A 25024-nucleotide genomic window follows, 5' to 3' on the forward strand; every position below is an offset into this window, starting at 1 on the left:
GAACTGACATAGAAACAGCCACCAAAAAAATAGCTAAGCCAATGACAAATAGCGACCCGGGTGACAGAGACGGAGAATTTAGTAGGCGGAGAAGAGATGGTGAATGGCCACTTCTAATCACAGTATTAGGCTACGCTGCCTATGGGAACGATATTTACTCATTTTGCGGGGATGGAGGAAGAGAAGGCGAAAAGCACCTACAAATAACTGGTACAATTCAAACGGCCCCAAATTACGTTTTCTCTTTGAGCTCGGGAAGGAAACTCGCGTGTTAATGTTAAAAACAATCAGCCCTGGGTAATATACGACTAAAAGCGCGTTGGTCCTTCGTTATTAGCCAAAGGGACGGGGATGATAAATGCGATAGCGTGCGGCAGCACAACCGTCACCCAGGGCTCTGCTAAAGGCGGCTTCGAGATCGTGACACGGGAAATTACGATCTTAAAAAGTGCGAGGCTGAGAGAGCTCCGAGACAGAGGAGTCAACCTGCCTTCATCGAAAGGAGACGGGGGGGCGGGGGAAAAGAGGGGCTATTCGGGGGGCCCTAATCCGGGTTACAAACCCTGGGGGGCGGGAGGCTGAGAGAGGGGAGCCCTGCTGGCTGCTGCAGAACAGTGGAACCAGCAATCGCTGTATCCCGAGCACTCTCCGGTCTGCCCCGCAATGCCCACGGCCACGGGGAACACAGCCTGTCACGTCACGTCACGGCAGAGAGGCGCCCACAGGGGGCTGGGAAGGCGCCCTCCGCTCGGGGTGCTCCGGGTCCCCAACCTGCCTCTAACTTCCCTGCCCATCTCTGCTTGGGGCTGAGCCGCTTCCGAAGGCGGGGGGAGGGGGGCACAAGCGCTATCGCAGACAGGGTCTCTGCCCGGGAGATGCTCCCTTCAGCCGCCCTGGGGCGGGGGTTACCTGAGAGAGGCGGGCGCTCCGGGCCCCGATCCTCCCAGGCTGGAGACTGACAATGACAGATACGCTGAGGTGCCGCCGCTACCGCCGCCCTGCTCACCCCACTGCTGCCTCCGGGGCCGGGATCCCCACCGCTCGCTCCCCGACAGAGTTTCGGGTGGATTTTTCCCGGAGGCGGGACACCGGTCGACACCGTTAACCGGACAACACCCTCCCCCCGCGGCCGCTCCCTCCGGCTCTTACCGCCTGTGCAGGCGCCTCCTCGGGCCGCGGGTATTTTTGGCGGCGGTCTGCGCCCAGCCCAGCGGCCCCGCCAGCTCCGGCTCCCCCGCGGCAGCGATGCGATCGGGCATCACTCGAAAATGGCGCCGAAAGCGCAGGACTCTTCATTCAAATTCGTTAGAGCCAGCCCCGCTGCCCCGGGGCATGCCGGGAATGGGGGGGGGAGCGAGGGGGAGAGCCGCTCGCGCTGAAGCGGCGCTACGGACCCGGCGCTGCTGTCAATAGCACCCCTCCCCCTCCCCGCTGGCGCGCGCTCCACCCCCTCCCCGCTGGCGCGCGCTCCCGCACTAGCAACCCAACCGCCACTCATGGGGGGGGGGGGGGGGGGGAATGTCACCCAGAGCCCCAGACCCTGGGGAGAGAGACAGTCATTCACCATCAGCCCCATGGACTTGTCAAGGTAAAGGGGGGGCGAGAGGGGGGGCGGGGGAGGGAGACTCAGAGAGAGGAGGGGGGGGAGAGCAACATCGAGAAAGTTAAGCGCACCCGATAATAAACCAGTCCATCCCCAAGCCCATTGCCAGTGCAGCGCTCGCGTTACAGCCCGACCCCCCCCCCCTTCGAGCCAGGCCACGCAGAAGTTTGAGGCGCTCAGAGTAACTCGCCCCCATGGCACAGCTGTAGCCTGTGGGGGCCGATTCTGCCTTGGCCGCAGCAGCTCCCACAAGTCAGTTTACATCAGCACTGTATTTGGCCCAATTCTGCCCTCAGACACAGCTAGGCAGCTCTGCCTGAAGTGGACTGCAGCTGTGTGGGCCCGTCTGAGGGCACCGTTGGGCCCAGAGTGTATAACTAGCCACTGGACAGACTGCCTACCTTCAATGTAGGCAAATTAAGATTTCCTTTGAAAGTGTTAGCTTTGGCATTTAACAAGGCTTAGCAATGTATATAGACTCTTTCATCATCGAGCCACTTCATAAACATTGACTAAACATGGTATCCCACCTGCTAGTTTGGTGTATCACTATCCCCATTTTACAGATGGGGAAACTGAGATGGAGGTTGTGACTTGCTCAGGGCTGTGGAGGAAGGTTAAGAAGTCAGGCCTGCTTGACTTTTAGTCCCCTGTTCAGACTACTAGACTACGCTTGGCTTTTAACTGCTTAAGGACCCTCTCCTGTGAGGGACCCCTGTGCTTGCACAGAACCCATCCACTGCACTAGTGCAGAGTAGCTTGCAGGGTCAGGGGTCGGGCCTAAAATTATAACCTTAATGGAAAAGTATTGTAAGATATTTTATGTAACGTCTTTTCTTAAGAAAAAAGATTAAATAAGCAAGGCCCTGATCCTGCAAACACTTGTTTACATACCTAACTTTGGGGCAGATTTTCAAAGGCACAAATGGGAGTTAGGTGCCATACTCCCATTGACTTTTATAATCTTTGAAAATTTTTCCCTTCATGTATGTGAGTGAGTCCATTAAGCTCAGCAAAACTATTCACAGGTATAAAGGTTTGTAAGCTGAGGGCCTAATATTTCTACTGATTTCACTGCACACTTCTAGAGCTGTGTGGTCAAAACTATGCAGTTCTGGAACTTCACAGTGAAATGGCAGTGCAAAAATAACACAAATAATCACATAACTAACATTGCTATTATGTAGAGAGACCTGAAGAAGAGCTCTGTGTAAGCTCGAAAGCTTGTCTCTTTCACCAACAGAAGTTGGCCCAATAAAAGATATTACTACCTCACCTATGTTGTCTCTCTGATATCCTGGGACCAACATGACTACAACAACATTGCATACATTGATATTCTGTGTTTAATTTACTACATTGTCCTTCAAACTTAGTGGAAATGTTATATAGTACATTGCAAAAGTGATTTTTAAATTTTTATATCCTTTCCCTCTAATTATCTTTGAAACAAGTTCACAATAAGCACTAGCCACCTGAAAAACTTCAACTTGTAAAGTTTAGCTATTTTAAATTGTGTTCAAAAATAAATAATCACTTTATAGCAGTAAAGATACATATACATTTTCACCCTTAATTTACTAAAAGATTAGTGAAAATCAGACTTTCAAAAAAAATGACCTTTGAACTGATAAAGTATCAAAAATTTCAGTTTCAATGAGAGCAGTGAAAGAAAAACTATAGTACTGTCTATACCATTTGTATGTGTTTAGTTTATACACAATGATTCATAGTCAAAACATTCTAGACATCATTTTTCTATTAATAACCATTTTTTAACTATAATGCAAAAACAGTATATAAGGAAAAGGTGTACCATGGAGATCTGACAGCCTACACAACAGGTTGTAATTGCTCTGGTCTGTAGTGTGAATTATGGTGTTGTCAATCATAACTTCATAGTTAAGGTTTCACCAAGATTGTAGCTAAAGTGAGATTTTGTATCCCCTAATGTCTAATCATTGTCCTCAGATTTAGACTCCTTACTTAACATGCTTAGGCCCCTATCCTGTAAAGATTTTAGGCACAGAGCTAACTTTATGCACTGTGAGTAGTCCCATTGACTTTAATAATCATATACTTTCTATATAAGGTTTTGCAAGATCAGGGCCATAGACTAACATCCTACTTGAATTTTTTAGATTATTTCATATAAAGGCAGAAACTTCCATTTGAAACTTTAAAAAAATAAACACTTCCTGAAATTTTGCTCTCTTTGGCTTTTTTTGGCTCTCTCTAACAAGCATTTAGATCTCCAAGACACTTAGAAATACAGTCATTCACTAGTATCTCACTAAATCTCAAATCTAAGCTAACTAGTGAAACTTACATTTAAAAAAAGTTATTCTGATTATTACTTATAAATGAACAGATCTGCACAAATAGAAACCAGTGGAAGATGTCTTGATTTCTTAACTACTTCCATTGATCTCAATGGGGTATCGAGTCAAATATTGTACAATTACAATTATTTAAATATCAAAATTGTTAACTACTTAACTGCTGATCACAGCATATAAGAAAGGAAAGGGATGATCATATTATGAAGATGTATGCAATTTACAGTGAGTGATGTCCATTCTGGTGTCACAATTGGGAGTCATTTGGGAGAGTATCACCACTCTCCTCGCCTCAATTTGACCAGTGAAGCTAAAGGTTAAAGGGAAGAACAGAGCCTAGGGGGGTCTCTGAGCTGCCAAGGGACAGCCAATCCCCAAATCCTTACCTTGAGCAGGCCAGGTCCCCCCAGATCAGCAGGGGCTTGGTCTGCTATCGGTGATGAATGTCAGGCCAAGCAGCTTCCTCTCTGGCTATAATGGTTACCTTTGCTGGATGCTGTCTGCAGACTCAGATGCACATTATTGCATCAGTTACCCTTGGTTCATGTTTTTAAGATTTTTTTCACAACCATGAAGGTTAGACACTTTTGTCTGTAATGAACATTGAGATTCTGTCATTATCACGTAATACTTGGAGCCAGGGCCTTAGACACTTGTCTATAGTTCCTGCATCTTAATAATCCAGTGGGTGTATCCAAATCCCACTAAGGGGTGCCAAGCCTGAAGAGCTCAGCAGAACACGTATGATCAGATTTGAACACCTGCACAATGTATTGTGAGTGGCATCTCATTTTGGTATCCTAAATGGGCAGAACTTGGGTTGTGGGTGGAGCTTGGGGGATTCCCCGCTGCCCAATTTGAGCCCTGCATTGCCCAGCTTGTCTCTCTATCTCATCTACTCTTGATGTCAATCTGTGCCAAAAAATTAAAAATTCTGCAAAATTCTGCAAGTTTTATTTGTCAATAAATAAATGCAGAGGCTCCAGCATGACAGTGGGGAGCACAGGCCATTGGCTGCACGAAAGTGGGAGATCACCCTGCAGCCCCCGCATACCTGGGACATGGACTCAGTGGTGAGGCTGCACCTGACCCTGACACAGCACAAGGCCTGGGCCTGCCCTAGAAACACCCTTGGCTCTGCCCCACTGCACCAGGCATACCAGGTGTGGGGAAGGCATGCTCAACCAGGCAGGATCCAAGTGTGGAGGAATCCAAGTGTGGGGAGAGAGGATTCTGTGTGGGACAATCTGGGTGCAGGCAGCTCAGTGGGGGGTCTATGTGTGTGTGGGGGTCTGGATGGACAGAGGCTCGTTGGGGGGCGGGTTCCAGGTGCAGAGGCAATGGGACTCTGCAGGGGCTTCCAGGTGATGGTGGTTGGGGCTCAGCGGAGGGGTCTGGGTGCTGGGGGAATGGGCTTGGTGGGGTGGGGGTCTGGGTGCAGCTAGTTGGGGGTCTGAATGTGGGGGCTCAGGGTGGGGCAGAGGGTGGGGCATCAGGGTGGGGGTTTGAGTGCAGGGAGCTCAGTGGGGAGGTGGTCTGGGTGCAGGGATGGGGGTCCGGAGGCAGGGGGTATGGGTGCAGGGGGGCTCCAGATGCAGGGGTTGAGGTTCAGTGGGGTGGGGTTTGGGTATGGAGGGCTAGGGGGGGTTCTGGATGTACTGCGTGAGGCTTGGCAGGGGTCCTCTTACCACCCAGCCTCTACTTCCTACCATAGCCATCCAGTCTTCAGCTTACCTTGGCAAATTTAGGACCCATAACTCATCACAGTTGCAGCTTCACTTGTGATAGCAGTGATAGAGGCTGTAGTGTAGATAAGACTTTGTTATACCACATCTACCCTTGTTTACTGGTAGTGTTGCAATGTTGGTGAATTAAAGGTCCTAAATTCACCAGTGTAGACATAATCAGTGGAACTTCTCATGATGATATGCAATACACCAAGTAAAAAGTGTTTGCAGGACTGAGAAGTACATCTGTTTTATAGACCTTCTTACAAATATTTTGTTTAAAAAATTGTAGCACATTTTTACCATGCCTCGCCTCTGAACTCTGAATAGCCAACCCTCAATTTCATTTTTTAGTCTTCCTACTGTCATGATTCTCTTAAGATAAGTACGAGCCGTATGGGCAAGAAAGGCTGGGATAGTAGATAATGTTTTCACCCCTCAGCTCATAGAGAGCCGAGTATTTCATTCTAAACCCCTGACATTGATCCTGAAATAGCTACTGGGCCCCCAAAGAGTAATGAAGCACATCCTCCTTTGTTGGGGCTAAGTAAAGAAGTGAGATGTTACTGAGCTTTGATTCCACAGTAGCATATCGATAAACCTGTCCAAATGTTGCTAGTTTTTAAATATCAATACACTTGCTGTTTTAATGTTTTTGTTGTTAATTTAGCACTTCTGAAAGGTGCCAGTTTGGCATTTGTTGAAACTGAAGCCCTATATTTATCCATAGATTAGTTTCAGGGGGCAGTGGTACAGCAGACTTCTCCACAGTGCCCTGCCAATGAGCTTCAACCCTGAACTGAAGAGAAAACATTTAACGGTGAGAAAGTAGTTTACTCTCCATGACTATTCAGTTCTTTCACTGGATGTTTTATTTTAGCAGTGATAGAACTTAGATGTATAGCAGTGGTCCAGCCCCTGTGCCGACCCTTTCCCCCGAGGCCCCACTCCTGTGTCGCCTCTTCCCCTCAAAACCCTGCCCCCCGCTCGCTCCTCTCCGCCCCATCTCCCCATCTCTCACCCTCACGGCTGGTAAATAGTGGGAGGGCATAGCCCTCCCACTTTTAGAAGTGACGGGGCCATGGCCTCCTGGCCCTCCCCTGTTCTGGCACCCCTGCAGTGGTCTCCAAACTGTGGGGCATGCCCCAGGCCAGCCCCCACAGGGGGCAGGGAGGGAGTGCAACCCAGTTCCGCTCTGTCCCCTGCCCAGCTCTGGCCCAGCCACAGCTCCACTCCACCCCCAGCCCAGTCCTAGCTCCAGCCTAGTTCTGTCCTCATTCCTTCTCCATCCCCATGCCAGCTCTGCCTCTAGCCCCAGCTCCTCCCCCATCCCCAGTTCTGCCCCCAGCTCTGCCTTCAGCCCAAGCTCCTCTGTTGAGACAACTGTGCAGTAATGGAGGGGGAGCACAGACTCATTCCATTACTGGTAAGGGGGGACATGACAGGAAAAGTTTGGGCACCACAGATGAACAGAATGGTAATCACCAGGACCATTCTTCTTTCCTTTTTTGAAAATAGATATCGTAATTGTTTTTCTCAGTCTTTTACCTCCTCAGTTGTCCATGGCTTTGCAAAAATAATTGTCAGTGACACAATAACTTCTTTAGATATAATACCAACTTTAGGCCCTGATCCTGTAGACATTTATGCATGTGCTTAACTTTCCCCATGAGTAGTCTCATCAATAGAATGACTCACATGAATAAAGTTGAACATAAGTGCAAGTGTTCGAAGCACTGGAGCCTTGAATTCTGTATGGGTGAATCCCTGCATCTGAATGGAATGCCACTGAAATTAATGCAGGATTGGGCACCTCTAACGTAAACTCTGTCTAGCATTTACTTATTTGCTTTTTTGCTACCTAATCTGTTTCCTCCAAGCCTGGCTTAATTTAGGTTGTTCAATTGCGTCTCCAATTTCTCATTTCTGGTGTGCAGCCTGTAGGCCCTCACAGCATGCATCAACTTTTATTAAGTCTCACAATATCTCTGTGAAGTGCAAAGTATTATTTTATTATACCTATTTTACTGATGGGTAAAACAAAGCATAGAAAGATTAAGTGAATTGCCCAAGATCATCAGAAAGGGGCAGAGTAGGAATAGAATTTGAGAGTTAATCCTTCACTCTCCCCATTAATCTTCTTTGTAAAATATTGAGATTTAAATGTAGGGTTTTTGTATTTTTGCATTTATTTTAAGAATATTATTTATTTACGGTTTTTATTTATTTATTTTGTAAATTAATATAAAGTCTATTTTTTCAGTTTTCTGGATATGTTTTAGAATATTTCATCCATTTGTTTGCATTGCTCCAGAACAACATGCCTCCAGCAGTAAACTTGGTACTGCTCCACAGTTTTAAATTGATTAGGAAAGGTGTGAAAATGATGACCAGAGGCTGAAAAATAAGGAGCAGTGTGATAAATTTCAGGATTTTTTGGAGTATAATTCAATGATTACATAAAGATGTTCTTTTTTCCTTGTCTTGTTGGTAGAGAATAGTTTTAAACAGTGGTATGCAAAATGTGGTCCATAGGCTCCAGGTGATGGACAGAGATAACAAGGAACCCGTGGCATGCTGACAGTGTTCCAGATGATTTTTGGTATACTTATGAGATGGTGTCTCTGTGTCTTCTCTTTCTCTATGGTAGCAGTATCATAGAGTGAGGAGTAATGGAGAGCACCGCCTTCTTGGCTGCTTTCATGATTTCCACAGCTACTTCTATCTCTGTGGTCCTGTTACCATAGAGATAGTAATATTGGAAAGATTAACCCTCTCCCAGCTAATTACACAATCTGTTTTGGAAGTGCAAGTGCAAGTAGGCATAGAGGACTGTGAGTCCCCTTAACAGTTAAGGCTGCAACCCTGTGTCAATAATTACTTTAGTATTAATGGTATCACTCACTGAATTAATTATCTTTCGCCAGAGGTAATTGCTGTGTTACAATATATTCATTGTATTAAAAAGAAGTTTTTATTTTTATATTTAACCAAAGAGAGACCAGGCAGTAATCCAACCTTTATGCTCAGAGCATAAAGAAATAACCAGGAACTCATTTATTTTTTAATGTGGATTTCACAGTTTGTTTCTTTTTGATTTCTCAGTAACTTTTTCTCTGGTTTTCATGAAACCAGATTCAGCAGAACTCTTAAATATGTGCATAATTTTAAGCACATAAGTAATCACATCCTGCTTCAGCAAAGCACTTAAGCCTGTGGTCAAGTCACACTGGCTTCAGTGGGACTTAAGCATAGGGGTGGAATTATTTATGAGCTTAAAATTAAGCACATGCTTAAGGGTGGGATTTTCAAAAGCTCTCAGAATTGACCTCTCTCTTTCACTTCAATGGGTGCAGAGTTAGGTCAGTACTGAGTGCTTTTGAAAATTCTGCCTCAAATGCTTTGCTGAATTAGGGCCTTTGTTTCTTTTTTTGTTCCATCCCTTTTTCTCTCTTTAACTCACTTTCACTTCTCTGACACTTCTCACACACCCTGTTTCCTACTAACCTTTCCTCTTTCGCTCAGCTTCCTATTAACCTTTCCTCACTGACTATCCCCTGCCTTTCTTCCCTTTATGGGAGTTTTGTGGCTGTCACTACACTTTTTTCAGTTGGTGCCTTTTTCACTGGTTGCCTAAATCTAACTGCCATAGAACCTTTTGATTTCAACTCTGCCTCTTCTGCTAAAGAAACACAAGCCAAAAATGTTCAGCTACAGCAGAATAGTGAGGAAAAGAATATCAATGCATGTGTAATCTGTAAGAGGGCGAAGCAGGACATAAAAGATATAAAAAGTTATTTCACATAACAGAATTAAATGCTAGTTCTATGCAGTGACAGGAATTTCTGGTGGTTGTTTAATATCCATTGTCTTCTTAAATAGTGCACATTGAAAATATTTCATTGAATGAATGTGTATCACTGAACCTTTTTTAGGTCTGGGGAGAGGCTAAGTGAGAGTGGAAGAGAAGCAGGAAGTTACAGAGAAAGGGGTGAAGTGCAGTGCATTCTATAGGCCTGTTGCCTGTTAACTGCAGTCTTGGTGAATATCAAAAAAAGGTAATCTGAACTGCACTTCTGTTATTTTGCACCTTCATGAAGGGACATATAATTAGGGCCCTGTATACTCTGCGTCACAGAAGGACCAAATTCTGTGGAAACAGTCCCGAAGGCTCTGGATTAATGTATTCTATCAGTATGTAATACCTTTCATTCTAATCCCCCTGTCATACCACAAACACACACGGGTGGCTCATCACTGAAAACATGAATTGATGTAAAATTGATTGATTTTTTTTTTTTACAATTATTTTTGAGGATGGATTTTTTTGCTAGGGTTTTCAGATGGCCCAGCTCCAATCCTAGGCATTGACTCCCATGGTATTTTCTTAGCAGCCTGGTTTAGAACTACCTTCTTTCCATCCCTGTCAGAGAAGGAGGGTTTGTGGCCGGCTTCAGTGTCTCATTTACCTGGCTCCCTAGGCCTTGGCTGCTGTGCTGTTCTCTACTCTGTCAAGCTCACCAAGCTATACTTTTGGCTCTCTCCACTCTCTGAACTGCAAACTGGACTTCAGCTCTTAGACACACTCTGCTGCCTAGCTCCAGGGAACAGTGTAGGAAGCATGCACTATAATCCACTTAATCTCCTCTTTTAGGAAAGATGGAGAGCAAAAGGTAACTGCAGGCAGCAGGGCAACGAGACAGACCACAACATTTTGGGTGGCTGTCTTCAGCAATAGACCAAATTCCATGCCATCTTGGGAAAATGCCAAATTCTGTGGCTGCAGAATCATAGAATCCAAGGGGCCCTGACTGCAAGGAATAGGGCACATCACACCTCTCAGAGCTATTGTTTCAGGTTCTTTGCAGATTCAGGCAGGAAACATTGCATCAGTTTACATTCATTTGATGTTTTGGAAGCTGTCTCTACAACCATAACAATTAGAAATAAGGCCAAGATTTCACCCATAGTTTTTTTAAATGAAAGTTTAGATTCTGCAGTACAATTCTGTGGAAAGGGGTGAATTCCTCAGCCATGGAATCACAGAATACTCAGGGCTCCGCATATAACATGTTACTGAATTAAAAAATACTCCTCACTATCACAGTGATTGGTCTCAAATTTGGCACATGCTCCCTGAAATGCAGATTTTAATTTTATTTATTTGCCTCCCTGCACCAACTGAAAAACCTATCCACCTGCCAAAACTAGAGTTTCAAGTCTTCAAGTCCCACATAGGAGCTAAACTGCCTTAAACCCAGGACACTGGATTTGTTGGGATTGTGAAAGTGGGCACACATTTTATCTGCTTCATTGCTCATTCACAGGAGAGATGGCAGGGGATAGAAAACGTTGATAACTTTGGACTCTGATCTCTGTAGAACACAGGATTCTTGTCAGTTTAATTTTTTTGTCTGCTCACAAGAATAGAGCCAGCAGAGGAACAGATAGATAGTATGGTATCTGTGATTCCAACAGAATTGTGTTTATATTATGAATGTATTTATATTTGCTTCTAGTTTATGAGCTGGTTTCTTAAGTCTTGTAGCTTTTTTTTTTTGAGAACTAGTTCTCTAGTTATTAGTTACTTCTGTATCTGTGTGCATGTTTAAAAAGAGGAGACACCTTTCCCTCTGCAAGTTTGTGTCAAATTTGAAGGCTAGACTCATGATGGCTATTGACAGTGTCCCTTGTCCATTACAAACCTGTTTTTAAAGAGTTTGTAGTTTATATATATATGAACATGATCACTGTTGACGTTTCCCTGAATGGACTCAACCTAGAAGTGTTCTTTAAAAAAAAACTTGAATGTAAGTTCTGTGTGAACAGGGAACGAGATATGTTTATTTGTTTAAAATGACTTTTTGCACTTCTTGTATCTTAAACATCTTTGATTTAAAAGCTTAATTTTAGCAAATAATCAACAATACTTTGTTTTCATAAGAATTTTTGTTTAAAAAGGCCAACAAATTTAACTTTAAAAAGTGGCTAGTGCTAAACTGATTTTCATTACAATTTTTTATTACATATTTTCTAAGGCCCTGATCTTAGAAGCTGCTTGACACAGTCAGACCCCTGCGCCAGCATGCAGCCCATTGACTTCTTTGGGACTCCGGGCTGGCTCAGGGATCTGCCTGCATAGTTCAGCTTCCAGGCTCAAAAAGAACCTAAATAGGTATTTGCACAATAAACCAAAGAAACTAGAGTCGTCAATGATTAAAAAATGTGTTAAAATATGTCTAAACATATATTTGTACCATGTAACAGTAAAAGCTCCCTGGATGTTAATGAATATTACAGGTCTGTTGCACCTTATGCGCATTCAACATGCGCGATTTCAATTTTATGCGGTCGGCAAAAACAAAAAAAAACAAAAAAAAGAGAAAAATAACAATTTCAATACTATACCTGTAGTGCGGGCGATTCCGCCCGCCATTTAACTCAATGGAATTTTGACTATACGCAGTTTTCGCTTTACGTGCTAACCGCGGAACGGAACCCCCGCGTAAGACGAGACAGACCAGTATATCAGTTAATGTACATGTCCTTAAGATTTTTTTCAAACCAATGTTTAAAAAAAAAAGAATTAAATAAAAAACAAATACTAAAACTGACATGCAAATGAAAAAAAATCATAAATACTACACTTAAACAGGCTGTGAGAAGACACAAGAGCACATTAATAATTAATTTTTTTTATCTCCCTACCTATTTTTGCAGGTGTGTGAAGGAGCTTTCATTATTGTCATTTCCACATAAGCCCAGATCCTGCAGTTGACTCTGTGTGGGTGGGACTCTATTGAAGTCAATGAGGCTCCACACTGGGGATGGGTTCTACCTGTGAGAAGTCAGTTGCATGATCAGGGCCCTAGTGCGATGCCTCAGGGTGCATTCCGGAGCCTGCTTACCAAGATAATGTAAGTCCTGTTTTTTCCCCCCAGATTTGTTTTCTTTTATATGCCAAAGGGTATGAAATAAGAGTACTAAAATGTTAAAATATTTTACTTAGAGTAGTTTTAACATTGTGCTAAAAAAGTTGTGACTTTGTGGTTAATTTAATTTATACACACCTTTCTAATTATGTTTTCTTGGCAGTACTTTAGGCAAATTATATATTACTTTTGTCAAAACATGTCCTTCTTAATGGCACTAAGATTTTGTGGATATTGAGTCACAAGATCAGAAATTTTTACTCTAAGTACACTGAAATTGTTGAATTTTCCAGTAGTTACTGATATGTCAATATTAAAAAAGGACTATGGGTAAAAATGTGAATTGGGAAATTTGAGTTATGTATCCAAGAAATCCTCATTTAGCTTAGTGTTAGAAAACACATACAGCACATCTACCAGGGGTCTCATTATTCTCTGGATAATTTATCATCTAAATGTGGGATACAGTAGTATTGCTTCTAGATATGGAAATATGAATTTGTTTCTCTTTTCACAAATATTACATCTATTTCTCCTTCTAGACACACACTCTCTATCTCTCTTAATCTTTCTGAAATTTAGAGAAAATTCTGTAAAAACTGATTACACTAGTATTTGTGTAGCTACGGTATCAACATTTACTAACGTAATTATTTTCTGTTGGTTTGCATACATGAATGTTAATAAATGTGCACTTGCAGTATGTATCTTTGTGAAAGTTGGTTTAAGTAAACTAAACTAATCTGGAATTCTGATTGACTTCCATCAGATATGCTGATTAAACTGTAAACTCCTTGGAGCAGGAATTGTATCTTTTATTGTGTCCATCACACTCTTAATGCTTAAATAATAATAATACTTACAATGTCATATGCCACTGTGTTCACATAGAGTGATTACAAATACCTTTACCTGGATTGCAGAGGAAGTGCTCTCCCTGCAATTGTGGGTACAATCACTACCAAGACTCCTGCTTTTATGTTTAAATGAGCAGAAACTCACTGTGGGCGTTCTCCCTGTGCAACTGTGGTGATATTGTAACATTGCACAGCTATGCTGATATTCTTTATTTCCCTTCTGCTATCAGACAGCCAGCAGAATGTTTTGAAAGAGGTCCCATTCAATCAGCAAAGGGATAGAAAGTGACAGAGTATGGGAATCAGAAGTGTAATGGAGTATACTGGCCCTTTAAGCTTAGAGGAAGGCCAGAAAACCCTGTTCCAGAAACACTGGAATAAACAAAGTCTCAGGAAATGGCAGAAGCTGGAAGAGAGGAAGTGGTTATGGGGAATTAGTAGTTGGATGGGGATGAGAAACCCAGGACACTGTCCCTTTAAGGGCCCAGGAGCAGGAGCTCTGTTGTGTAGGATGGGGCAGGGTCCCCTCTTTCCCAGCCAATCACGAGAAGCTCTCTGAAGGAGAGCAGTATATGTGCGGTCTTCTCCGTAGGAACTGGGGAAATGCTGACAGGATAAGAAAGTCAAATCCAGAAGGCTGAGTTTCCACTAGAGTGGGCCAGGAGTGGGAGCTTTGTGAAGAGCAGACTGGGGAAGGAGAAGAGCTCCATGTGTGGTAGAAGAGCCTGAACTAAGTGTGAACTTTTGGGTTGTGGTAATGGATTTTATTTTGAGGACCTTGAGGACTGTTTTGAACTGTCTCTATTATTTAACCAACCCCAGATAGGAAGGGGGTGTTAGCTGTGAGAAAGACTGTGTGGAAGTCTTAAGGGGCCATGAAGAGGGAAACCAGAAGCAGGCCATGGCAGAGCCTCTGCTGGCCACAAGGGGGCGATCAGGAGTTGGCTGCCCTTGTACAAGAAGGTTCTGTATTATTTGTGAATGATGGCAAAGAAGGGGGGGAAGGTCTAAAGAAAGTGTATGTGAAAGCAAGACGAGTTCTCCCCCTGCAAAGAACAGAGAAGCAGGGAATAGGTATGTGACAGGAGCAGTAATGGGGAAGTGAAAGTGAGTTGAAGAAAGGGAGCCAGAGAAAAAGGAAGAAATCAAGAGAACCAGAAGAAAGTACACCTCTACTCCGATATAACGCTGTCCTTGGGAGCCAAAAAATCTTACCGCGTTATAGGTGAAACCGCATTATATCGAACTTGCTTTGATCCGCCGGAGTGCGCAGCCCCCCCCCCCCCCCCGGAGCACTGCTTTACTGCGTTATATCCGAATTCATGTTATATCGGGTCGCGTTATAGATATATAGATATAGATATATATATTGGTGTAGAGGTGTAAAAGTAGAAATACTGGTAAAAGAAAGAAAAACAGATGGTACAATCTACCAGAAAGGATAAATTATCTCCTAGTTACTAGTAGTGGGCACTACCTTACAGTGCCACCATAGTCACATGTTGCAGTTGGGCACTGATGTGCTGTACCATTGGGTGCTCCTTAAGGTGGCAGACACAATTGTTACTAGCAGGATGCACAAAGATACACACTCCACACCACTTTGGGCAGTTCTGTGTTAGATGCACAAAGGATAGTCATATACAGAGTTTGGAAAATCAACTTGCCCTGGGCAAATGGCAGGCTTACCTGAGCAAGTGAGGGCATCTACACCACTAATGTCTGCAGAATCAAAATTTTCATTTAAAAATAAATTAAGTTTATAGCCCTTATTGTTACAAAGATAACCTTTCCAACATGAACCAAATGTGAACTGTAGTGTCACTTTCCTGAGTCTGCAGACAGTTTTAGTGCCTCTGCTTCTGTTTGTAGATTTGTCAAACAGCAGTAGTATTAGTGAAAGTCTAATCAGTTTCACATTCCTATTCAGAAACCTGTAGGCAATGGTGAAACTGCCAGAAATGTCAGTTTGCTGCTGCTGTCTTGGAACATTGTGAGCAGCAGCAGAAGCAGACACTGAAGATATTTACAGGGGAAGAGGACCTGAAATGGAAGCTGGGAATGGGGATCTCTTCCCTCAACCTTTCACAGCTACCAGATGACTTGGGGAGGGATAGAGTAGTGGAGACCTAAATACCCTGGTAGCAGCCAGAATGTTCTAGCGGGTGAGAGAGGAGATAGAATGTTTTTTATCCTTTTCAGCAGTTATGTGGGGGCGGACCTTCAAATTTATAAGATGTCTACTAACTAGCTACTAGTATAAAAGATAAAGAGTCTCCAAACATAGTCCAGGAACAGCATTCTAGTAGAAATCTCAGTACCCTCGTTTTTCCTAGCAGCTGATGGCAGAGGAGCTGTCATTCTTACCAGGACATTGCCCCTAAACTTCAGGGGTGGAGTCCCAACACTTTTATCTTTCATATCTACCTCTTGACTAGTAGGTTTAGTTTTCTGATTGTCAGGTGTCTGGTAAGTTTTTCTAGCCCTGACCACCAAGGAGTCAAGAGATAAAACATCTCAGCTCCACTTGCTGAAAACATTTATCAGGCTTGTGAATGTATATTAGAGTTCATGTTGCCACACAATAGATTTTAAATAAATGATGTATTTAAAAAAAATTAATGTTGTCATTATTAACATACACGAATTGTCTATACAAGTACTAACAGATCTTAATAATAACCTGCACCTGTTCCCTTTAAAAGACCAATTTGTGTTTGGTAAACCTCTTATCATTATCTGTATATTTATTTTGTTCAGATTCCACAAATAGTAAGCATGCATTAAAAACTATTTGATGCTGATGTAAGGCGGTCTGTAATTTTTTCTGTGGGAAGGATTTCCCATACTTTATTTCTACATGTTTCAGAGTAGCAGCCGTGTTAGTCTGTATCCTCAAAAATAACAGGAGTACTTGTGGCACCTTAGAGACTAAGGTGCCACAAGTCTACATGCCATTAATGTTGGGAAACCTTCCTTTACCAAAACAAGGTATCACACATCTATGTGTTAGTAGTAATTTGAGTTATTCATGTTATCAAATATATTAAGGAATGATTACTATATTATGGATGTTGTTATAAATTATATTAATTGTTGTTTATCTTTACAAAAATCTGTTTTCTTGGAATCTTAGATTAGAGTCTAGCACATTATATGGAGTTTAAACAAATTCCTGAAAACAAAGTTTGATAAAATGTAAACAATGGCAATTTTAAAGAAGGTTAAAAAAATTTGGGAAGTTAGCACATTCCCTTTCTCTCTAAACATTCTTGTTTTATATTTCTTATTTGTGTATTTTTATGCACATCAGGGGAAAATGAACATTTGTACATGTTTTCATATTGAAAAATATTGTTTTTGTTTTGAAAAATCTGTTATCTGCTCTTTTGCAGTTTTCCAAGCTGTGCACTTCGTATTTTCTTCAGCTTTTTCAATATAACTTTTTTCATTTTCTCTCTTACAGTGATAGGTTTCCTACCTCTATTCTTTAGCAACAGAAAGCCTTGTGGTTTTTTTGTCATTTCCATATTCCTCCTACATGCTAACCTTTCCTATTTAGGATCTAATTCAGCAAAACATTTAAGAATGTGCTTAATTTTAAGCACATGCTTAAGTCCCATTGTTGTCAAAGTTGAGCATGTATGTTCAGCATGTTATGTCCTTTCCTGAAATTGAACCTTAATAGGGTTAATCCTTTATTTATTTATTTTTAGTAAATATTTATCATTTTTCCATTCTTCCATCAAAAAAATCTTCTAGTCCAGCATATTTCCTGGAGCTAAAAGGTGTATCCTCATTTTTCTCTTCATATAGCTATATTTATATATGTCAGATGTTGGCAGATAGGCATTTAGCAACTCAAAACTTTTGGGTTATTTTTTTTCAAACATGCTTTTCTTGAAAATGAGATATTATTTTGTTTCTTACATTAGAGCTGAGCTCTTCTTGCCTAGGATGACATTATTTTTTCTCATTTCCTCTTTTTACATATTATACAGCATACCTTAAAGAATGTGATAATTTGTTTTCTTTGTGATAAAGTATGTTGTACTTTATGATCTGGTTAAATAGACGAAGAGTATCTTTTTTAGGCTCCCATCCTTTAGAGAATCCACACAAGTAGAATACAGAGGGTCCTGTGGCAGCTTTAAGACTAACAGAGGTATTGGGAGCATAAGCTTTCGTGGGTAAGAACCTCACTTCTTCAGATGCAAGTGACCCTCTGTTAGTCTTAAAGGTGCCACAGGACCCTCTGTTGCTTTTTACAGATTCAGACTAACACGGCTACCCCTCTGATACAAGTAGAATAATCATCTTACATGGATCCCTTTGTAGGATTGGGGGCTTGTGTTATATATCAGTTTATCTTTTTTCTTTTTACTTTATGTTTGTAAACTTATATGGTTGACTAAAGTCAGATACCCAATTACATGACTTCTTTATAATTTCAATTAAATGGTTAATTGATATGTGTCCTTTAAGACCTGCCATTACAATAAATAACACTGAAAGAACACAAGTAATAATAAAACACAGCAGTACATTTTCCATTTTCTGCTCTCAGTCTGTAAACTTTTGTGGGCAACTGTTTCTGCCCTTCCTTTGCTGGAATAACTTAAAGCTGTAAGTTGTATATTCAGCATTAGTCTCTAAAAATTGAATCTACTGTTATTGCTTGTCAGATGTCATGTTAACCTTAAATACTCTAGAGGCTCATGCGTACTGAACAGCATCGAGTTAGAATGCTTGATCAAAGATACTGTATACTACACTCAGTGAGCCTAAATAGTATAATACATTCATAAATTCAATAAATTATATAATTATGTCGGTATTGCGCCAAACATTAGTATTATCTATAAAATGATAGTTACTGTGTCATTTTTTTAAAAGATCTTTTAAAGGTGGATTTTGCGATCATAAAGGCCAGTAAGTGAGGATTCCCATCACTTGAAACAGGTTGTTTTTATTGTCTCTGATTTGTTAGAGAAAAGGGTATACCATATAATTATATTCAAGTTTTTGTCTTAACTCTTAGCTATTTTTATTTAATATAAAAAGAGTTGTTATTATGTAATGAGCTGCTTATAAAGTATTTAAAGACATAAATCATTCAGGATTGACTACTTGTGGCTTCAAAAAGTGGCTGATGAAGGACAGAAGTGGGCTTGTATTTCTTGTACAAATATTCTGTTATAAAAGTAAAGTATCAGAGATGTTAATATAGGGTCAGTCCTGCAAAGATCACTGTATATTTTGTTCTGTGGGCAGATCCTTTTATAGGATTGGGATTCCATTCTACTTTCTAAGGTTATTATAACGTAAAGCCTTGTTCACATTTCCATTACCGAGCCTTATTTTCAAAGCTTTAAAATTTTGTAATATGAATTTGTCCAGGAATAAGAGAATATTAACATTAAAATAATAATTCAGTGGTCTTTGAGTAACGTGTAAAAAAAAAAAAAGAGGACTCTGTAAAGATGCTTCCTTTTCACAACAAAATACAGTATGAAAAATCCCAGGTCTGATCACAAATCCTAGCTGGACTATACATAACCAAATATAACTGTAGAAGGATATAATTAGAGTTAACTTACCTTTCAATACTGGAAAACAAACGGTGTGCAAATTTCATCCACAAACTGTAAAAAAAAAAAAAAAAAAAAAGGGGGGGGGGGGAGAATAAAACATTAAGATAGTAAAAATAACTTAATCTGTGACCCTTCTAGTTTACATGCTTGGTTCAATTACAAACAGTATGTTATTTTAAATGGATTTGATTATAAGTAACAAATTAAATATTCAGGGTAAACTACATACTCTTTTTAATTGATGCAACAAACAGATCTTTCTGTGGAAACTGCAAATAGAACAATGTTCTTTTTCCTTATAAGCTAAAGTGCTTAAACTTGCTTATTTTTAAACCTAGAAATACAGGCCCAGATTCTTCTCTTCTGTTTCATCCACTGCACTGTTCAGGAATCTGGTTCTATCTGGTCAACTCAGAATTTTTCTGGTGTAGCCCAGGAGTCCCCAGGTGATGTAAAATGGAGTATTTAATTCCTATGCTAACTACCCCCAACGCACACTGACATAGGGATGCAAATGGGTGGGATAGAGCACACCATCATTATGCCAGTTCATAGATTCATAGACTCTAGGACTGGAAGGGACCTCGAGAGGTCATCGAGTCCAGTCCCCTGCCTGCATGGCAGGACCAAATACTGTCTAGACCATCCCTAATAGACATTTATCTAACCTACTCTTAAATATCTCCAGAGATGGAGATTCCACAACCTCCCTAGGCAGTTTATTCCAATGTTTAACCACCCTGACAGTTAGAAACTTTTTCCTAATGTCCAACCTAAACCTCCCTTGCTGCAGTTTAAGCCCATTGCTTCTTGTTCTATCCTTAGAGGCTAAGATGAACAAGTTTTCTCCCACTTCCTTATGACACCCTTTTAGATACCTGAAAACTGCTATCATGTCCCCTCTCAGTCTTCTCTTTTCCAAACTAAACAAACCCAATTCTTTCAGCCTTCCTTCATAGGTCATGTTCTCAAGACCTTTAATCATTCTTGTTGCTCTTCTCTGGACCCTCTCCAATTTCTCCACATCTTTTTTGAAATGCGGTGCCCAGAACTGGACACAATACTCCAGCTGAGGCCTAACCAGCGCAGAGTAGAGCGGAAGAATGACTTCTCGTGTCTTGCTCACAACACACCTGTTAATGCATCCCAGAATTACGTTTGCTTTTTTTGCAACAGCATCACACTGTTGACTCATATTTAGCTTGTGGTCCACTATAAACCCTAGATCCCTTTCTGCCATACTCCTTCCTAGACAGTCTCTTCCCATTCTGTATGTGTGAAACTGATTGTTCCTTCCTAAGTGGAGCACTTTGCATTTGTCTTTATTAAACTTCATCCTGTTTACCTCAGACCATTTCTCCAATTTGTCCAGATCATTTTGACCCTATCCTCCAAAGCAGTTGCAATCCCTCCCAGTTTGGTATCATCTGCAAACTTAATAAGCGTACTTTCTATGCCAATATCTAAGTCGTTGATGAAGATATTGAACAGAGCCGGTCCCAAAACAGACCCCTGCGGAACCCCACTCGTTATACCTTTCCAGCAGGATTGGGAACCATTAATAACTACTCTCTGAGTACGGTTATCCAGCCAGTTATGCACCCACCTTATAGTAGCCCCATCTAAGTTGTATTTGCCTAGTTTATCGATAAGAATATCATGCGAGACCGTATCAAATGCCTTACTAAAGTCTAGGTATACCACATCCACCGCTTCTCCCTTATCCACAAGACTCGTTATCCTATCAAAGAAAGCTGTCAGATTAATTTGACATGATTTGTTCTTTATAAATCCATGCTGGCTATTCCCTATCACCTTACCACCTTCCAAGTGTTTGCAGATGATTTCCTTAATTACTTGCTCCATTATCTTCCCTGGCACGGAAGTTAAACTAACTGGTCTGTAGTTTCCCAGGTTGTTTTTATTTCCCTTTTTATAGCTGGGCACTATATTTGCCCTTTTCCAGTCTTCTGGAATCTCTCCCGTCTCCCATGATTTTCCAAAGATAATAGCTAGAGGCTCAGATACCTCCTCTGTTAGCTCCTTGAGTATTCTAGGATGCATTTCATCAGGCCCTGGTGACTTGCAGGCATCTAACTTTTCTAAGAGATGTTTAACTTGTTCTTTTTTTATTTTCTCTTCTAAATCTACCCCCTTCCCATTAGCATTCACTATGTTAGGCATTCCTTCAGACTTCCCGGTGAAGACCGAAACAAAGAAGTCATTAAGCATCTCTGCCATTTCCAAGTTTCCTGTTACTGTTTCTCCCTCCTCACTGAGCAGTGGGCCTACCCTGTCTTTGGTCTTCCTCTTGCTTTTAATGTATTGATAAAAAGTCTTCTTGTTTCCCTTTATTCACGTAGCTAGTTTGAGCTCATTTTGTGCCTCTGCCTTTCTAATCTTGCCCCTGCATTCCTGTGCTGTTTGCCTATATTCATCCTTTGTAATTTGTCCTAGTTTCCATTTTTATATGACTCCTTTTTATTTTTTAGATCATGCAAGATCTTGTGGTTAAGCCAAGGTGGTCTTTTGCCACATTTTCTATTTTTCCTACCCAGCAGAATAGCTTGCTTTTGGGCCCTTAATAGTGTCCCTTTGAAAAACTGCCAACTCTCCTCAGTCGTTTTTCCCCTCAGTCTTGATTCCCATGGGACCTTACCTATCAGCTCTCTGAGCTTACCAAAATCCGCCTTCCTGAAATCCATTGTCTCTATTTTGTTGTACTCCCTTCTACCCTTCCTTAGAATTGTGAACTCTATGATTTCATGATCACTTTCACCCAAGCTACCTTCCACTTTCAAATTCTCAACGAGTTCCTCCCTATTTGTTAAAATCAAATCTAGAACAGCTTCCCCCCTAGTAGCTTTTTCAACCTTCTGAAATAAAAAGTTGTCTGCAATGCAGTCCAAGAACTTATTGGATAGTCTGTGCCCTGCTGTGTTATTTTCCCAACATATATATGGATAGTTGAAGTCCCCCATCACCACCAGATCTTGGGCTTTGGATGATTTTGTTAGTTGTTTAAAAAAAGCCTCCTCCACCTCCTCCACCTGGCTAGGTGGCCTGTAGTAGAGCCCTAGCATGACATCACCCTTGTTTTTTACCCCTTTTAGCCTAACCCAGAGACTTTGAACACTTCCGTCTCCTATGTCCATCTCCACCTCAGTCCAAGTGTGTACATTTTTAATATACAAGGCAACACCTCCTCCCTTTTTCCCCTGTCTATCCTTCCTAAGCAAGCTGTACCCATCCACACCAACATTCCAATCATGTATATTATCCCACCAAGTTTCGGTGATGCCAACAATGTCATAGTTGTACTTATTTATTAGCACTTCCAGTTCTTCCTGCTTATTACCCATACTTCTCGCATTTGTATATAGGCATCTAAGATCCTGATTTGATCTTGCCTTGATCCAGTTTTGCCCTGACCCTCCTTTCTCTCTGCCAATATAGCCCACGCTCCCTCCTATTTCTGACCCATCTCCCAGGTCTCCATGTTCTCCACTTACCTGTGGGCTTTGCTCACCTATCCCCGTCGAACCTAGTTTAAAGCCCTCCTCACTAGGTTAGCCAGTCTGTGTTCACAATTGGCTTATTGTTTTATCAAGACCATAGCCAGTTGGCGTAAGGTAGAGCAATCCCTAAGCTGTGTTAATATATGCTGAAGGGGCAGAGCTGGTGCAGATGCACCATAAGAACCAAGAAGGTGTAATTTGCTGTTTGACAGTCCACTTCCCCAGCACTGAGCAGATTCAGTGGACAGGAGAATCTGGGCAGCAATCCGTAAAGATACACAGTCAAAGCTGGTAGTCCTAAAAATTGACTTGACCATTCTCCTTGTGTTATATTGAAGGACTTGACCCTAGGAATACAGGTACGTATGTTTTCCCCATCTAATAGTTCATATCATATGAGAAATGAAACCAAAGCAGTCTATGAGTCTATGAGTGACTTACAGTGATTCTCATTAGACAGAGTTTGCATATGATTTCTTATAAATAGTGCATGTTGTTTTACTCTTCTTGTCGCATTAGAAAGTTGCACACTTGCTCTTTTTTTCTCCTGTTTTTATAAGGCTGTAATTCTTAAGGTTATATAAAGTCTTCAGTGTAAAACCATTGTCCAGGTAGTCCAATATTTAGGTTTTGAATATATCTTTTAAAATACATTGGAACTGACAGGATTGTCCTGTTTTAATTTGATATGTAAACCAGGCTGATTGCACATACTTTTGTCTCACTCAGTAAGGACCATTGTGTATGTATGACACACTGGTCTGCCTTCAGGGGTGGGATAGAGTTCTTCTGTCGACCTGGAGGTGTGTACATTGCGGCTTAGGTCGTCTTAATTAACTTTTCACATCCTTGAGTAATGTAGCTAGGTTGACCTAAGTTTTAGGTGTAGACCAGGCCTCTCAGGGATTGTGCCTCAGGAGGCATAGTGCCTCCCAGATTTCCTTGGCTGACATATGGTAGCTCTGACAGCGCCATAGAGTGCCAACCAGTGCTAGATGGTGGGACTATTGCCTTGCTTCCTTCCCATCCCCCTTTGGGTGATTTGCACTGCAAAGGTTGCTAGTATCTTCAACCCCCTTTACTCCAAGTGCAGTGTCTGCTTTTGTGTCTGGTCCTTGTGGAGGAGTTGCAAGGATGGAGAGAGGAGCTTCCTTGCACTTTTGCCCTCCACCCCCTGAACCTATATTGGGGATATACCCAATCTGGCCCTTTTAAAACTCCAGGGGGGAAAAATCCCTGAGTTTCATTGTACACCTCTACCCCGATATAACGCTGTCCTCGGGAGCCAAAAAATCTTACTGCATTATAGGTGAAACCGCGTTATATCGAACTTGCTTTGATCCGCCGGAACGCGCAGCCCCGCCCCCCCAGAGCGCTGCTTTACTGCGTTATATCAGAATTTGTGTTGTATCAGGTTGCGTTATATCGGGGTAGAGGTGTATTTAATTTACAAGTGTCCAACAACATTTCATTCAAAGATTCTCAGAGAGCATATTTATTTGTGTATTTTTCTACAATATTTTTTATCTATTGTATATAATAAGAATTCATGAACTCTTGGTGTACGGCTCTGTAACAGGGTCCACGTCCCCCCCCCCTCTTCCTAGGGCCCGCTTGCTGCCCCCAATCAGGCTCAGAGAGACTTCAGGGTTGTGCAACACCCATGTTTTTATTTACTTAACTTCATCCCACCACCAATGTCCATCTATGTACAAGTTTTACAGGATTACTCTCCTCCTTTCCAGGCAGAGCCAGCCTTCTGCTAGGAGACCTCCAGTTCCCTCCCTGGCTGCCCCCCTGCCTTCTGGCTCCCTACCAGCCTTTATAGCCCTTGGCTTGTCAGGCCAGCAGGTGTTGCCAATCCTCAGGCCAGCATCAGGCCTTTTCCATCAGCCCCAATCTGCTTCCCCTGATTGGAGCTGACTGGGCAGGGGCTAATTAGGTGCTTTAAAAAAAGGAGAGCATATTTTCATAGATTTATACTTTCCAAGGCCAGAAGGGACTATTGTGATCATCTAATCTGATTTCTGTTTAACACAGGCCATAGAACTTCCCCAAAATAATTCATAGAACATGTCTTTTAGAAAAACTTCTAATCTTGATGAAAAAATTGCCAGTGATGGAGAATCTGCCACAACCCTTGGTAAATTGTTTCAATGATTAATTACCCTCACTGTTAAAAAAATTATGCTTTATTTCCAGTCTGAGTTTGTCTAGCTTCAACTTTCAGCCATTGGATCATATTATACCTTTCTCTAATAAACTTGAAGAGCCCATTATCAAATATTTGTTCCCCTTGTAGGCTCTTACAGATTGTAATGAGATCACCCCTTAATCGTCTTTGATTAAGCTAAATAAATTGAGCTCCTTGAGTCTATTGCTATAAGGCATGTTTTCTAATTTTTTAATCATTCTTGTGCTTCTTCTCTGAACCCTCTCCAGTTTATCAACATC

General features: G+C 41.8%; 1 long non-coding RNA gene across 3 annotated transcripts in view; it reads right to left on the bottom strand.

Moving 5' to 3' along the window:
• Positions 1 to 25024, bottom strand: part of LOC135889916 (uncharacterized) — a 92231-nt gene that overhangs the window by 34489 nt on the left and 32718 nt on the right. For 2 of the 3 annotated variants that reach the window (XR_010562195.1, XR_010562194.1), the window contains exon 3: positions 19059 to 19103. This is a non-coding gene — a long non-coding RNA (uncharacterized LOC135889916). Of the gene's footprint in view, positions 1 to 12377; positions 12508 to 19058; positions 19104 to 25024 lie in introns of all 3 variants that reach the window. The other variant, XR_010562196.1, reaches the window with a different exon arrangement.

This window comes from Emys orbicularis, chromosome 1, assembly GCF_028017835.1.
Source record: "Emys orbicularis isolate rEmyOrb1 chromosome 1, rEmyOrb1.hap1, whole genome shotgun sequence".
NCBI classification, from domain to species: domain Eukaryota; kingdom Metazoa; phylum Chordata; order Testudines; family Emydidae; genus Emys; species Emys orbicularis.